The following is a 15,097-nucleotide window of genomic DNA, read 5'->3' as shown; positions in this document are numbered from 1 at the left end:
CACAAGCCCAGAAACAGCCGTTCAAAAACCGCCTTGGCTGGTTCTTTGCACAAACACATTTAAGGTTTGGTGGAGTTTTTTAAAAATCATGATGTGATATTGCGTTAATTCTCTTTGAAATTGGTGCATTGTGACAAATAATAGGAACTAAATTCTCTCTGCATTGATATGACCACAGTGTGTGTTTAACATGGAATATGAGGGGTTGATGTATTTGTGTTTATGAAGCCTTTGTACGATTCCAGCACCACGTGACGAGGAGGAAAACAATTCCAACTAATTCTAGTATGAATTATAATGACAGTTCCCAGCAAGAAACCAGAATTTCCAAGCGTATGCGCCAGAGCCTTGCACGCGGACCGTTAGCGCACTGAACAGACAACCGTATGAATCGAGCCACAGAAAGGGCCCGGCAAGGGCATAGCGATTAGTTATTTTTACATCAGTTACACCACGTTTTTTGACGGCTCAGTTCTTAATTAAACACAAAAATGCAAAGAACATCCAAAATACATGTATACGTTCTGTAACTCACATTATAGGCATTTTATATTACACATTCTGTATTGAGGGTTTCAGCCACGGTCTGATAAAAAAGAAATAGTAAAAGCAAACTAAAAGAAAAAAAGCAATTAATAAAGTGGAAAATGCAAGCAAAATAAATTGTGCATTTTAACTTTTCAAGTAAATATGGGATGTGTGTCTCAATCATAGAAACAGTGGCCTTTGACTTGACTTTGCTTTGCACGTGTGGGCAGGGTCCAGCTCTCCGAGAGCCTGCACTCGGCATTATCGTCGGAAGCAGGGTTGGGACTAAGGCGTACCAGGCGCGAGTCCATCAACAATTAATTCCTCACGTGTCCACCTCATCAGCATCTTCCCTCATGTAAAAGACTAATTACTTGCCTTTCAAAAGTTCAAAGACCAACGAAATGGACCAAAAAGTGAATTACAAGGGTCTATACTCTGCAGGAAATATTGGTATATGAAATTAGGTTTTTATAAGAACATACCACATTGGTCTAATTTTTTAAAATATGTATATCAGCATCACAAAAAACGTGGTTAGGCCAACTAAAAAAAGACGTGGAAAGTTGCGTGCCACGTGAAAGGCATGTGGAGTGATTCTGCTGCCTTGTCATGCCACGCTCACCCACTCTGACCTCTCCGTTAGCACCTCTCATTCCTGCTCTCCCGCCCCCACCGACACCCAAATGGGCATCAAGCAAGCTATTGGGTGAGTTCTTACAAACGTGGTAATACCTGTTTTTCTTGCATAATTCTAAATCTGTCCATCCTTTGTGACAGTTTACGGTTTCCTCTACGTTGTTTGGTAACTACTGAACTTGGGGACTTGGTCCCAGTGCTGGGGCAGTTAGCGCCTACCACGTAAGACACTTGCGTTCACAGTATTAAATGAATACGTTGCGTATTAAGGGAAGAACACACGGCTCAGAAAAAGTTTAAAGAACAGGAACCTTATTTTTCAATCGGAAAGCTAATCTGGAGTTTAAATATGGACACTTATCTTAGTATGAAAATAAAACATGACATGGGTTCAAACTGTAGTCTTAATTTTAAGAAACCATAGAATTTGATGCAGCCACTACGGAAACTGTATGGAGGATGCTCAAAAATTAAAATGGAACTGCCTTGTGATCCAGCAATCCCACTTCTGGGCATATATCTGATGGAAACAGAGTCAGTACCTTGAAGGGATACTCAACTCCCACGTGCGATGCATGTCACGCACCGTAGCCGCAGCGTGGGAACATCTCGTGTATCTGTCAACAGGTGGAGAGAGGAAGAAGTGTGGTCTACTGGAGTATTATTATTCAGGCATAGAAAAAAGACAGCCTGGGGCTCATGCTGGCTCAGTCCAGGGAGCGTAGGACTCTTGATCTCAGGCTATAGGTTTGAACCCCATGTCTGGTGTGGAGATTACTTAAAGATAAAATCTTTTAAAAAAAAAGGTAATCTTGCCATTTGGGGTTTTTTTTCCTTAAGATTTTATTTATTTGTTAGAGAGAGAGAGAGAGCACAAGCAGGGGGAACAGCAGAGGCAGAAGGAGAAGCAGGCTCCCCGCTGAGCAGGGAGCCCGATGTGGGACCAGATCCCAGGACCCTGAGATCATGACCTGAGCCGAAGGCAGATGCCTAACTGGGCCACCCAGGCTCAGTCCCGGAAATCTTGCCATTTGTGACGTGGCCGCTGGAGGGTACCAGCTGCCCGTCAGAAGACAAGTAAGTTCTGGGGTCTCACGTAAGAGATTGTGCATAACATTTCATGACCATATTTTCTAAAAATAGGAACCAAGCAGCCTCTTCCACGAGGCTCATGTTGTACTCTCTGAACAGCGAACGCTGACTTGCACTGTTATGCTTCGACGTTGGACGAGTCTCGGAGAACACAATCCACAGGCCCCACACTTCAGGGGTGGAGAGCTTCTCCTTTAACCAAGGTTTGGCTCTTACACATCTTCCGTGATTGCTTTAAGTCAGGTCCTCAAAACTAAGAATGGTGCACATTTTGTAAATGCATTATAATTTTTAATAACTTCAAAACTCCATGACACATCATAACAAAAATATTCCTAATAATTCATGCTGAGGCTTAGGCTGCACGTGTACTCACTGCCAACCATTCCTAGTAGACAGCAGTCCTGGGGTTCCTGTCACTGCTGTGTCTCCTTACAAACATTCCCAAGTCATCTATAAAAACAAGGTATTGATTCTTTCTATCCTCAAAAGCACCCATATATCATGACACTGGACAAAAAATTAATATTTGGTGAAATGTCCTCAGTGCACATAATCGAGGAGGTGAAGGGCAAATGCTGGCATCTAATTCTGGAGCAGAAAACACACCCACATGCAGGAGCTCGACCACAGACACAGCCTGTCGGAACAGAAGATGAGCCGCCCCCACCCGCAGGGTGCAGGCCCTGGCACCGAGCCTCCCAGCTACGGAGCATCCGTCCAGACCTCGAGGGAGCCGCACTGCAGGCTGGCCAGGCCCACTCGTGTCCTCCGTTTGCCCGCCGCAGTGCTGTGGCCGCCTCCTCACCCCGGGGCCACCAGGGCGTCTTGCAGGGGCGCCTGCAGACCCCAGCGGCCAGCCCTGCCAGCTGGTGCATCCTGGCGCCTCCCAACCCGAGGCCCAGCTGGGTAACTCTCCATCTATCCTGGTGCAAACACCCCCAACGAACGCGTCCTACAGCGCACGCCCGCTCACGCCTTGGGCCAGTACTTCCGAGCACCTGCAGCGAGCCTCTCCTCCCAGCCCAAAGCAGTCACACGGGCCCAGCCCTTGCCTCCTGCGCCCGCCCAGGACAACATCCAAGGGGCACCTCCGTGGGAAATTGCAACTTCACAGCTACAGCTTTCTCTCAATTCAAAAAACCAAAAAAAACAAAGCTGTTTCTCTTCAACAAATACTCAGACACACAATCCATCACCAACTCCTTTGTGTCCTACCTCCCAGATATTCCCAGGTTATGGAATTCGTTCATCTCAAAACAAGATGTTTCTCACCACCTTCCCCATTGCGTTTCTTGTTTTCCCAGGCTGTACCCCTCTTTCCGCTGTGAATTTTAAGAGAGCAGTATCTTCACCTCAACGCCAGGCATGAGGCCTGCCAACCGGGCGACGGCCTCCTGGTCTAGGTCCAGGGCTCCTGTGTCAGCCCACGGAGGGTGGCCCTGCACACAGGGCCCCTCAGGAAAGGACAGCCCCTCCGACCAGGGCGATGCTCTGTGGGAGTCCTGGGGCCAGGCTCTGGCACAGCTCCTGCTCCTATCAGGCCATCCCCTCTCAGCAGCCCCGCCACATCCCCCGAGGCACTTTTCTTCTCTGCTGATGCGTACCTGACACACACGGTCCCAGCTGGCCAGCTCCCCAGGGGCCTTGGACACCATGTCTCCCTCCCCAGGTCTGTCCGGCCACACTCTGCCTGCCCCTTCCCGTTCCACCTTCCTCTCCGCATCCTGTCCCTCCTCGCTCAGCCCACCTGTGTGGTGTCCACCTGAGTCTCTTGCCCACAAACTGCCACTTGGACACCCCCTCCTGCCAGGCCCTGCAGCCCTGGGGGAACCCCCGCCTGGGGGTCCTCTGGCACCCAGCAGGCAGAGAGCAGGGCCCAGCACCCAGGGCCTGTCGGGGGCCCACAGCAGAGGGCCCAGCAGGGGTTTTCTGCAGAAATATTCAAGGGCCTCGTCCAGGATGACAGAAATGCTCCCCAGCCCAAAGTTTCTGCAAGATGTTTAAGAGAAGACTCAGCCCGCAAAACAACACAGCTTGCCTGACAAATATGTCTTGCTGTCAAACATCTTTGGAAAATGCAGAATTACACTCACTAGAGGCTTTTTGAACTGCAGGACATATCAGGGCTCTAAAATGCTAATACGCATTGTGGCAAGTCCCAGAGGGTTAGATAACCCGCCAAGTTTCCCAGACTTCTCCCCCCCCCCCCAAGAGTGCCCTGTGTTTCCGATCCATGGGCACCGGACAGCCAGAGCTCGGTGGGGCATTGGCCACCACACTCTGGCCATCGAGACTGCCATTGCTGAGCACATTCAGCCTGTCTCGCAACCCTCATCACACCTACAATTTTTCAACAATTTCCTCAAAAAAAATTCATACAAGGGTAAAAAATGAACTGCTCCGAGTCACGTCCTCCATCATGGGCTGTGAGGGAAGCTAGTGCATCTACGTCTTACGCAGACGTAAGCGCGTGGATATATTTTGGGGGTTGCATGGCCCCAAGGCCACAAGCCCTTTCCTGCACGAACAGAAGCCAGAGATACCGGAGGGGCCTCCAGACGCCGGACGGCGACAGCGAGACTCAGAGCCGGGATGTGCTCTGCACCTCTTCTCTCTGACCTGTTTGGTTGTCGTAGCAGTCTGTCTGTCCGCTGCAGGCCACACACAGGGTGGATCGCCACGAGCCCCGGGAGCCAGCCGGTTCAACGAGAAACCCATGCAAAGTGGTTCCTCGCAGCCTCCGGGTTTAAAACCGCCGGCTGCCTCCACGTCCCCTGGTCGTGAACCTCTACAGCTGGTGTTCAGTTAGAGGAGTACCTCCAACCGACTTCCCTGCTGGGTGTCCAGTGCATTCAAACTCCAAAACAGCGACCCTTTAATCGACCCTCCTGGGAATGTTTCAGAGGATTCTGGTGCCAATATAATGTGATAGTTTGCCTAATGCGTATCATCCACCCACCACGATATTTAGTGGTGCCTTAAATACGTATTTGTGTCACGATACTCTTCTTCTTACATAAAGCGATTCCTATTTTTAGGAAATATGGACATGAAATGTTATCCCACCCTACCTGTACTCTGAGAGCATATCTAAGAAACCCACACATTGAAATTGCAGCAGACACCCACAATCATGTGACTGTGTAGGAATATTTTGGGATATCCGTATGTGTACATCATGATGGCTTTAATAGGCATATATTTGTAAAAGCAGAAGACAGCACTTCCCCAAGACACGTAAGCAGAGCTCATCCCGTAAAATCGCACACGGTTCGTCCCAGCGGAACGTGACGACGTGCAAAGCCAGCACTCTGGAGCAGATCTGGGTCTGCAGAGCCGGGATCATCTTTCTCCTACAATTGCTTCCTCGCTCTAAAACCAGATGCAGTATGGTTGACTAATTCCCTGACTCTGGTCATCGTGTGGCAAAGACATCGGTAGAGCGGCAAATACCACAGCCTTGTGATACAGAAGTACACGTTGACAATCAAAAGGCTGACATGTACCCACGTTGTCCAAGGAAAACCACTCTATATTCATTTCTCTGACGGAAAAACAAAAGGTCAACATGAGTGCTGCCATTTTGTTTTACTCTGAGTGAGAGAGTTGTCGGGAGGCGTTAGAGGAAAGCGGGAGCGCACCAGCCCTACACTCACATCTACATCATGAAATTTGCTGACTTTCTGCAGAGCAAAATGCCATTTTCTGCTACTGCCCACCTGCAAGTTTCAAAACCCAAATGTAGGTGACAGCATTGGATGGCCATTTCCATGCTTGCATCAACTCCCTGCAGCATACCCAGATTTTCGTAAACGGATGGGGGAAAACAACTTCAGAGCAGTGTGGTCACAAGAGAGCTCACCAGACCTGTGGTCTGTGCCCAGACGGTCCCCACTACCCACCCACCCATGCAATCAGGGGTCCTTTTGATGGACCTGGGATGGAATCATGGCACTGTATCTGTGGCCATTCAATCAAATATTCACTAAGCACCTGCTCCCTCCCACCTTCCCCCTCCTACCATTGTCATGTCCTGACCACTCAGGCCAGGCTTGGGCTGTGCGTCTGTTTCCATGTGTCTTTGCCACCACATTCCCCACCTCCACACACGTTGTTTCTGCTCCAACCCTTCCTTTGAAACTTGTGTCTCCTCTGATTTAGAACAAGGAATAGAAGGTTCTATAATGACCAGTCAAGGGTTCTTTTGTAAGTGGAGGCAATTTTCTTGATTTGCAATCCTGCGAAGTTCAGAGACTAAGAAAGGAGCTCAGTCTTTGGAGACACCTCCGTGTGGCCTGTGTAAACTCAAAGAAGGGGCTGAGCTCCTGGGTGCAGGTGCATCTTGTCCACGGCTGTCCCTCCTTCCACAGAGCTCTAGTGCTGTGGCCCTGAACAAGGGACAAGAGCTCTAGGGGCCTCAAGCTCCTCCCCATAGCGTGGGGTAACAATAAGCACCTTGTAGGGTACTGTGAGGATCTGAGGACATAACCAAACCCTTAGCACAGAACTGGTGGGTGAACAGTATGTGGTCTTACTTAAGTGCACACTACATGTGCACATGTAGTGACCCTGATTGCTAAAATAAATAGATAAATACAAATAAATAAGAAAAGCGGAACCAGAGAGTGAAGTACATGTAATCTTGCAACACTTCCTTAAAGGAAAATGTCAAATTGGATCTGAAAATCAGTCAAGAAAATGAAAGCAGAGGTATTTCAGATAAGTTACATGTTCGAAGAAGGGACGGTGAAGGGGAGCCAACAGGGAAATTGGCCTACGTGGGACAGAGTGAGGTGGGAGGGTAAGAACTGAGATCATCTGAACAAATTCATCTGCAGAAGAAAATGATGGACTTTGTCCCCAAAACCCAACCAAACAAAGCAAGCATGACAGGATGGACGAGGGCAAAGTGCTCCGGAGGGGCTGGTATTGTACTTACAGAACTGACATATTGCCAGGGAAGCAAAAGGAACAATTCACCGTGCAGAAAATTCTGAACGTCAGCCTTGTCAGAGAATGCGTCAGCAGTAATAGGAACTTGGCTCCATAATCAGGATGGGCAATGCTCACTCAGGATCGTCTCCCGTGAAGACCAAAGTGAGCATGGGGGCCTTTACTAACTAACACGTGACCTTGGGCATGTCCTTAACATCATCAAATCGGCATCAATGCATCTGTAAAATGGGTTAATAAGCAGAGCAGGTGGAGAAACCGAGGAAATTGAAGGGCTCCCGACAGGATGTCTGGCCCCATAGGTATTCAGCAAAGCTGCTCTGGGGTTGAGGCCCTTCGAGAAAGCATGGTACACACATCCCCCCTTGGAGTAGCTCAGGAAACCCAGCAGGGAACAGGCTGCGAACTTTCACCCGGGGGCCCGTGCACGTGTTCCTGCATCTCAGATGCACCCTCCCACGCCAGTGGCCCTGGAGCCCCACACCGTGGTCACTCACAGAAGCACTGATGGGGCACCCACTGTGGCCTGACAGAGGACGCACACGGGGCCTTCTGACCTGAGCCCACAAAAGCTGGTTCTGAAACGAATTTGAGAAGAACATCAAATGAAATCTAACCGGAGCTAGATTATACGGGAAGGACCATAATCTTTCGGAGTCACAGAAGAGACCCAGTCAGAGAAAATGTGATGACATCTGAATAAGGAAGCAAGTGCGATTTCTTGTTCTCAAATTCGCCGTAACAAACAAGGGGTTCCTACCGTAGTTCTGTTTACCAAACAGCCGCGCGGTTTTCTCAACACCATGGAGTGCCTTACAGCAGAGAAGGACCGGTGTGCAGAGTGAGTCCGTAGCCTGCTTGAGCATCCCCATGGTGTAGACGCCGTGGGGGTGGGCACAGGGAGACCCATCCTGTCACTCAGCCTGCTGATGTGCTACTCTCAAACCTCAGCTCTTCCTCCAGGCGCTCCGAGCCCCAGACGCCAACCACCTTCTCTCCTCGCTCTGCCCTTGCTCCTTCTCAGACCACCTGGCCTCTGGGCCTGCACCCTGCACCCCCCTCTCTGGTTTCAAGATCAGAGATCACATCTGTCCCCTCTCTCCTTGCTTTCCTGGGCCTCCGATTTCTCCTGCTCTCTACTTTCCATGGAAGTGGTTCCCACACATAGGTAAACATGCCGTCTTTATTAGCGTTTGATTTTCTCTCCTGCCTGGGCCCCTTCTTCCAGCCAAACATTTTATCTCTCAGCGTCTGAGCACGCTTTTCCTTCCATGTGCTATGATGAGGCCTGGTGCCTTTGCCGCCCAAGAGGCTGGCGTGGAGCTGACGTGGTAGAACAAAGCTGTCCTTTCCGTGAGCAGAGCTGAGCAACGAAACCTGCCCACAGCGCGGGCACACCCAGCTGAAGGACACCATTCGAAAACTTCCCCACTCCTGAAGAGCTATTCACAGTTACCTTCAGTGATGTAGGGAGCCTGGCTTTGTGAAATTGGTGTGCCCCTGTCGAGGCTGGCTAATTTCCAGTATTACTGCAGTACTGCCTCCTAAGACAAATCTGCGGTGAATGCTGAAAAGTGACGAACTCTGTAAAGCAAATAACGACCCCTTCCACTCTCAATCCCATGAAATCCAGTTCAATAGATTTTCTTAAAGCAGAGGGTGCGTGTGTAGAAGTAAACATTTCCAGACTTTAGGCAAATCCACTTTTCACGCAGTGATCAAAATTGTTATAAAGGATTTTTTTTTTGACTTTCCAATTCCAAGAAAATCCGTGTCTTTGGGGGACAGTGTATCCCCTTCACTGACGGGCAGGGAGCACCTCCTTTTCATGCGGGAGGTCTGCACCACTTCCTCCAGTCTGATTGCAAACAGAAAAGTCTGGGTGAATCAAACACATACAGTTCAAGGCACAGAATACATTATTAAGCAAAACTGTTCAGCAGTGGCTCCCAATGCAGAAAGGGCCAGCACGCAGGTCTGATGACATCACGGCATGTGTAAGCTCTTGAATCCTGAAAGCTGTCTTTCTTTTCCCCAACGGGGTCTCACTAAGGTAGAGAGACACCTCCAGCTCAGCAGTCCTGCCAGGGAGGCCAGGCAGGAGGTGTACCACGTGTCCGGACACACCTGAGTATTTATTTAGCTAATCATATTGCGTGGTTTGAGTATGAGACTGTTCCTTCTGCTGCCGAGGTGTTTTTCTTTTTCTTGTTTTTTTTCTGGAGAATGTGAACTGACGCTAATCTGTATGATATTTGTCCCTCCTCTCCTGTGCTTGACCTGCCAGACAGCCTGAAAGATGTGTTCTGCTAATAGCCCAGTGCGTTAGTTCATAGTGAAGACATTCATCCTTGAACAAGAGCAGGACCCCAGCACCTGATTGCCTTTGTCCCCATCACAGTGGTTCAAGGACTCTGGGTGAGCGCCTGGCCCACAGGCCTGGCCTTCTGCAGAATTTCAGCTCTGCGCTTTTGCAGAGCTCGGAGCCAAAGCAAATGACATTTGTGATAATGAGAAAGCCAAGACCGATGGGAACGGTCACATCAAAGTTGTGCCCGCTTTCCTAAACTTCTTTGAACATGTTAGGAAGAGCGGGTGTGCGCTCCAGCCAGGGAAATGGGGAGGAGGTGCCTCTGCGCTGTCAGGGCACTGGGAGGACAGGGGCCTGGACCAGGGGGTGGTCCTCCAGCTCTCACGCCCACTGCCATTCGGCCAGCGCCCGCCGCCCCCACTGAGCAGGAGAGCAGGAGGAGACTGCTTGGGGCCACTCGGGATGCGACGTGCCCCGGGCAGATCCAGCACTCCTCTCTGGGCTCCAGGACGACTGTGGGGCGGCGCGAGCTCACGAAATCACTCGTGGGGGTTCGTCCAAGACGCCCCCAGGCTGCAATCAAGCGAAGCGGCCCTGCGTGGAGGGGTCGGCGCCACAGGGGTGGAGGAAGGAGGTGCCCGTGAGCCTGGGCCTCGGGGGTCGGCGCCCGCCGGGGGGAGTGAGCCGGGACCGCCTCAAGCCAGACGCCGACGGCGCCCCGCCCCACCTGGCGGGACCCTCGCCCCGCCGGCGCCGCCCCCCGGGACCCCGCGCCTGGCTTCGGGACCTCCCTCCGGGCAGGCCGGCCAGGAGGGGCCGGAGCGCGGCTTTGTCCTACAAACAGCGTGGATTCCAGGCTAGGGGGGGACCCTCGTGCCCCCAGGCCCAGCGGTGCCAATTAGGAGACCGCGGAGGATGGGGAGGGGAGACCCCGCGATTTGGCCACGTCCTTTTTACCCCCAAGCCCCCCCCCCCCCCGCCTGTGGCAGAGGGTTGCAGAAATGCGGGAGGGAGGGAGGGATTGCGGCGGGGGTGTCCAGTGAAGGGATCTCTGAAGACAGCCGCCCGTCGAGACCAGAATCGAAGCCTGTAGGTGCGGACACCGGGCCGAGGAGGTTCCAGGACTCAGAAATTGTGGGGTCCTGCCTGCGTCCCCCCCACCCCCGGCCCTGCACACCTAAGCCTCTCCCCCCAAAAGGCGCCCGAAACTCGGTGGGGGAAGGGGCCCGGGCGTTCAGCGGCGCCTGCGGAGACACACCCGCGCTCGCGGGGGACGCTCGCCCCTGCGCCCAGGCGGCCGGGCCGGCGCGGGGGCGGGGCGGCTGGGGGAGGGGGCAGGAAATGCCGTTAATTGGGGGAAATGCACACCAATTGCACGGCGGCCTTTGATGTGCGCCTCCAGGCGCGGCCCCTCCACGCCGGCGAGCCCACCCGGGGTGCGCCCGACTCCCCCAGCTCCCGCGAGTGCAGCCGGCCAAGCGCCAAGGACGTGTGACATTGGTTTGAAAAAGCTGGAGGCCCTGGGTCTCCTTCCGTCTCTAACGTCAGACAGCTCGCCTGGAGCCCCTTCTGTCTCTCCAGGGCCCCCTGGCCTCCCGACGCCCCTATTCCTGGGGGTGGGTGGGGAGGCCGAGCCCTGCCGAGGCTGGCCACGCTGACTGCGGGTGCCGACGAGGAGCGGCCGCCGCGTGTGGGCCTAACATACGTACACATATAAATACAGCGTTCGTCCAAATGACATTCCGCTCGGTTTCCCTCTTGCCCCCCCCCCTTTTCCTTTTCATCATCAGCAAATAAAGATTAGCTGGTAAGATTATAGAAAGCGTTTTCAGGCTGGCGCTGATCTTTATTCCAGAGGCTTTGTGATGATATTGATGATGATGATGGTCAAGTGGACAGTTTGATTTTTGTGTTTGGACCTAGTTATAAAGAATCAATATTATATCAAGGGGTAACTTTCGTGATAAAGGACTTTAACCACTCCGGCTATTCATCATAAGTCTGTAGCAAGCAGATAGGTCAAAAGAAATTATATTGCACTAAAGACTGAGTCTTCTTATCTCTCCCATACCAGGGGAATAGGGACAAGCCGATCGATACAGTAGCTGCTGTATACTTCTTGCAATTATCAATAGCTGATTTCGCCTTTTGAGGCCTGCATCTAATAATGCAAGCTAATAATAATCATTTGAGCTTCCCTATAAGCAAGGGAGTCAAAGTTTTAGCTGGCCAGCATTATTTATGTCACCATCCACGCCGAAGTGCCCCTCCTAGGTCTATATGCAGCCGGGATACACAGTTCAACGGTCCCAAGAGAAGTACTTTCATATCGTTTGCATCCCTGAGCCTGAAGACAGACGGCCATGCGTCGATGTTTCTCTGTGAGACATAAAAAAGCCGCAAAATATTTGCCTGGGATGCGTGCTCGTGAGGTAGTAAGCCATCCTGTCATGTACACGGTACTACGAAGCACAAAGACCTAGATGGATTTATATACTATGCTCTTGGCTCCCATCTATTAAAAATTCAACATAGTTACCTCAATAGCTTTGAAAGCCAAGAGGGTGACAGCAGGAGCAGAGTGGAATGTGGGCGGGGCAGTTAGATGTGTATTGGCTTATTTAAGGAGAACATTTTTTTTTTAAGGGGAAAGTTATCTTCAAGTGGGTGAGCAAGAAGCTTGGGAAAAAAGCGTTTCAAAAAGCCATAAATATAATTTGGGGCTACATGTTTCCTAGCGTCCCCACAATGTAACAGAAAAGCAACATCTTTATAATTGGCACTTGACATGCTGTTTGCGTTGGGCTGTGGTACACCAGGCACAGATTTCCTGTTGATGGAAACATTTATCATTGTGACTGCCCCAGAGTGGCAGGTGGTGTTATCAATTACCTCTTCTTACCAATAATAATATTAGTATGGTAATATCTTTGCTCAAGTGAGAACCAATTAGCGGTCACTTGTCACAGCATTAAAGACACAAAATCATGCTGGATTTAAGGGCAAGGACCTAAAACAAAAGTTGGGGGTAGAGTAGGAACCAGAGAGAAGGGAGTGAAGGCCAGTGACAAGAACTTTGATTGGGGGGGGGGGGGTGGAGAATGAAAGGAGACAGAGAATAAAGCTGTAACACTTTAATACTTTTTCTGTACTAAGTGGCTAGGGAAATAAGCACATGATAAAGTATCCAATGTGCCTCAGGTGAAATGTGCTTTGTGGATGGAGTGCCAGGTAGCGTCCCTAAACCGGGATGTTGAAATAGAACCAACTCTTCACCTCCCCTTGTCAAATCCATCTTGCAGATAGGCTTTCTGTTTTATCTGAATAAATGATACAAATTAAATCAAACATCTAATTATATGTTCCACTAATGTAAAATCTACAGTATTAATTTGTAAATAATATTATTAAGCAGACAAAATAATAACATGTCGTCTCATAAGATGAAAACAACATTGCAAGAGGAAAGACAATTAACAAATTAGATTTAATGATAGAGAAGAAAAGCAACTTTTGTTTTTGCGATAGTATTTAGGTATTACAATATTTTAATAGGCACTGGTCATGTGACACTAAGTCTATGTGTTCTGCATGCATGAGTCGGTGTCCGCACCTCGGGTGCACATTTCCGTGGTTGCCCTTAATCGAGGCACGACTGGAGGGCTAATCCTGTCCCTCATCTGTGAGAATATGCTGTTGACACGCTGTCACCTCACAATAAATCTATTGTTGTGACTCAAGCTTAAGATGCTCATGATTTCATTAAAACTTGCTGCACTGAGTAAAAACAATTAAAGAAAAGTTTCAGATCTCAGCGGAGAAAGACAAGTAAGGCAGAACAGGTATGTGAGGAGATAATGCGCCTTTTGCTTTCGACCTTTTAAAAAAATATATTGATCGTGTTTACCCCAGTCGATTTTTAAAAGGGTTGGCCAGATTCACCGATCTGCACCATTTTGGCACCGGCGGAGAATTTGCGAAGGTTCTCGTTTCCCATCCTCCCTGACCATTTCCTCCAAGCCTGCTCGATTTTCTCAACGAAATCCCAGCGCAGTATGCACGGAGGGCGGTGTGGAGCCTGCGACTTCCCCAAGCCCGTCCACCCTGCACGCCCGGGCGGGGACCTGAGCCCACACCCGGGAAGTCGGGCCGGTGCAGCTCCGAGTCCTGCGTTCGCGCCCGCTCGCTGTAAGAGCCACTGTGTCCACCACAGCGCCAAGCACAGCCTGCTGCACCTTCCCCCTTTCAAAGCTCGGCACGACTTGCGCGACACCTCCGCAATCTGAGGGCTTGCTTCTTACAGATAAAGGGCCGGGGTCTCAGATTTGCCTCCACTGGAGGCACCTAAAAGATCCTCTCCAAGACCACATCTCGTAGAAAATGCAAAGCAAGTTGACAAAACTAAACAGTTGCGTTTGGAACTCCCATAAAGACCTAGGGAAATCGTGCCAGTGTGTTGGAGAGAGGCTGGGGGCAGGGGGAGACGGACGAATGGCCTTAAGAACAAAAAAGGTGGGGGTCGGCGCGCGCAAAGTAACCCAAAGAGGAGGGGTCGGTGCCATGGGGGCCAGGAGGCTGCGGGGGAGCCGGGCTCGGGCTTCCTCTGAAAGGCTTCGGACGCTGCGGGAACCTACATTGGCTTCTTCTTCTTAAAATATGGATTTAAAAAGGGGGGGGGAGAAGAAGAAGATGAAAGAAGAAAAAAAAAAAAGACAATTAACCAGGTCCCAAAAAGCACCGCACCTTTAACCTGGGGTCTAACCCACCGATGATTGTTTTTGCGTTCTTTCTCTTCTAGAAAGACATCACCGAAATCTACCTTTCCGCAGCGGCTCTGCAACTTCCCCCAACTCTGGCCGGTCCTGTAAATTCGCAAGAAACTTCCATTCGCTACAACCGCCCACTCCTCACCAACACACGTTCCCTTCTTCTCCCCCTACCCCCGCTTCTCTCTGCCCCTTTTTCCCCGGGAGGGTTCCTGGCCCCGCTTGCCCCAAAGCCCCGGCTGCTGGCTGCAAACTTTTCACTGCCAAGCGCCTCTGCGCCGGGGTTGCAAGAGCGTCCCCAAAATGCTCGCCGCAAATGCGAAAGTTCACAGGGGAATGGCGATATAAGGATGTCCCCACCCCTCCCAGAGCTTCACCATAAAAGCGTGGTGTGGGGCGGACAACTCTAGACTTCAAACATCTTTTTTTTGTGTCTTTTTTTTTTCCTTTTCAAAACCAAAATCGCCTAATGAATACGCCCTCCACTAAAAAGCAAAACAAAACCAACCTTAACGGTTGTTTTTTTTTTTTTTTTTGAGGGGGGGGGACAAATGTGGCGACGGGGGGTCTTTGGAGACGATCCCGACCTGTGCGCTTCCTTCCTCTCTATGATTTTCCTGCGCTTTCTTGGAGCCCAAAGCTGTTGCTTCGTGAAACTTACACAATTAGAGTCGGGCGAGAGAACGCAGGCTGGGAAGCGAGAAGATTCTAGAACGGAAAAGAAGCCCGCGGAGAGGCGGGCGAGCAGCGCAGGGTTGGGGTCCATCCCGTGGGGGTTCCCTTAGCCAGGCAGAGCCCCACCCCC

This window comes from Ursus arctos, unplaced genomic scaffold (assembly GCF_023065955.2).
Source record: "Ursus arctos isolate Adak ecotype North America unplaced genomic scaffold, UrsArc2.0 scaffold_17, whole genome shotgun sequence".
Classification (NCBI taxonomy): Eukaryota; Metazoa; Chordata; class Mammalia; order Carnivora; family Ursidae; genus Ursus; species Ursus arctos.
The sequence above is the reverse complement of the archived record's forward strand: the minus strand, read 5'-3'. Positions refer to the sequence as shown.